Here is a 2,218-nt window from a genome sequence, read left to right as displayed (position 1 = left end):
AGAACAGTTCTGCGGACCACCCTACGCTTGTTCCCTTCGAAAGCAAATTTATCATTTTTAGCATATTTTAATACCAGTATACTTATATTTTAAAATAGAATTAATTAAAATTAATTTTATATTAGTATTAAATAATTATGTAAATAGAAGAAAATTCATATTCGTTTTTTAATAATTCAAGGCTATTAGAATTTGGATAATCTTTAACTTATTAGCTAAAAAATAAATAAACATTGGTATTCACATTAATGAGATGGGTGAGCCAGCCGATTCTTGCACAGTTGTAGCTGGATGTAGCTGGTAAGCTTAAGTCGGAGATCGTCACATACATCGAGTCGATTTCGGTACTTTGTTTTTATTTGAGTTAGTGATGAAAACCCTTCCTCACACATACGTAGAAGCAAACTGAATTATAAGCTTTAAAGCACCATTGTACAGTTCGCTATATTCTCTTCTCACTGGTGATGAGGTCCAGAAATTAACCATACCTTCTGCTTGGAATTTCAATTGAAGTCCGGTGTCATTTGAGAAGTCAATTAACTGTTCTCTTTCGTTCAATGAAAGTTTGTTATTTTCAACATTGCAATGGAAAAGATATCGAACCCATGAAAATTCGTCATATTTACTTGGAAAATAAATTTCAAATTGTGATCTCAGAGTTTCGAGATGCGAACATATGTCATTGCATATTTATTTTTCAATAACGAGATAATTTTCAACTAAAAAAGACTAGGGTTGGAAATGGTGAACAAATTTTGTTTTACAAAACTGACCCACAAACCAAGTTTCCTCTCAAACCCCTTCATTTTATCATGGGCACTGAGAACAGTCAAAGAATTACCTTGTAGAGAGAGATTAAGTTCGTTTAGTTTTGAGAATACATCTGAAAGATATGCCAATGTACTTGGCCACATGTCATCGGCAAGAAATGAGAAATGACGTAAAATCTTCGTTAATTTCGTTTACAAATAACAGGATTTCCTGTCTTAATTCAAAGAGCCTTGTGAGTACCTTGCCCCGTGAAAGCCAGCGAACTTCAGAATGAAGAAGCTGTTTGTGCTCGCTACGCATGGCTTCGCAAACTAATGAAAATATTCTGCTATTCAGAGGCCTTGCCTTAATAAAGTTGATTATCTTAATGCTGTCTTCTAACACGGTTTTGAATTTAGATGACATAACTTTGGCCGCCAAGGCTTCCCTGTGAATGAAACAGTGGGTCCAGGTAACATCAGGAGCCACATCTCTGACTTTAGCTACAACGCCACTATGCCTACCGGTGAGCGCACGAGCCCCATCCGAACATAAACCTAGATATCTTTTCCAATCAATTTCATGCTCTTGCATGTACTCATTAAGAACTTTAAAAATTTGTTCTCCAGTTGTACGAGTTGGCAAAGTCTTTGAAAATAACATATCTTCATGAATGGGATTGTTAAACTCGTACCTGATATAACAAATCAACTGCGCATCATTCTAAATGTCTGTTGTCTCGTCTATCTGAAGTGAATAAAATAGACTTTCTTTTATTCAACTGATAAGTTCAGATTCTACGTTATTAGCCATGTCATTGATTCGGCGTGCAACTGTATGGTTTGAGAGTGGTATTAAATCAATTTCCTTAGATAATTTTTCACTAAACATTGTTTTAACTACATCTTTTGCAACTGGAAGTATTAAGGTCTCACCTATAGAATGAGGTGAGCCGCTGTTCGCGTTATGTAGACTTCTAATATAGGAAGTTTCTAAGGCCTTAGTTGCCGAACCTACATTAGAAACAACTTTCATTTCTTTGTTCATTTTTTCAACACATCGTTAAAAAAATTCGACAGGTTTGCTTTTTACACTTGCGTGTTTCGTCTCTAAGTGCCGTTTCAATTTCGCGGGTTTCATGCACTCGTTTGAAAGCACTTCGTACTCGTAACACCGAGGTTTTGGTTCACTCATTGCCACACCAAGTAAATCCAAGTTCCAAATAACTCTTCTTATTTATGAAAGTATTTTCTCTTTGAACAGCGACCACTAGATATTTCTTTAATGGTACTAGAATCACTGATATTAATATCTTCAGACACATCTTCTGAACTATCAGCACTGCCCAAATGAAGCGTATCATCAGGTTCCTTTCTTTTCAAAGATCCGGATCGAGCCAGTTTTCCGTTATGTATAATGGCACTATTTAACACAGACAACTACTAGCGTGTACCACATAAGAAGGATT

This window comes from Cryptotermes secundus, unplaced genomic scaffold (genome assembly GCF_002891405.2).
Source record: "Cryptotermes secundus unplaced genomic scaffold, Csec_1.0 scaffold213, whole genome shotgun sequence".
Taxonomy (NCBI): Eukaryota; Metazoa; Arthropoda; class Insecta; order Blattodea; family Kalotermitidae; genus Cryptotermes; species Cryptotermes secundus.
The sequence above is the reverse complement of the archived record's forward strand: the minus strand, read 5'-3'. Positions refer to the sequence as shown.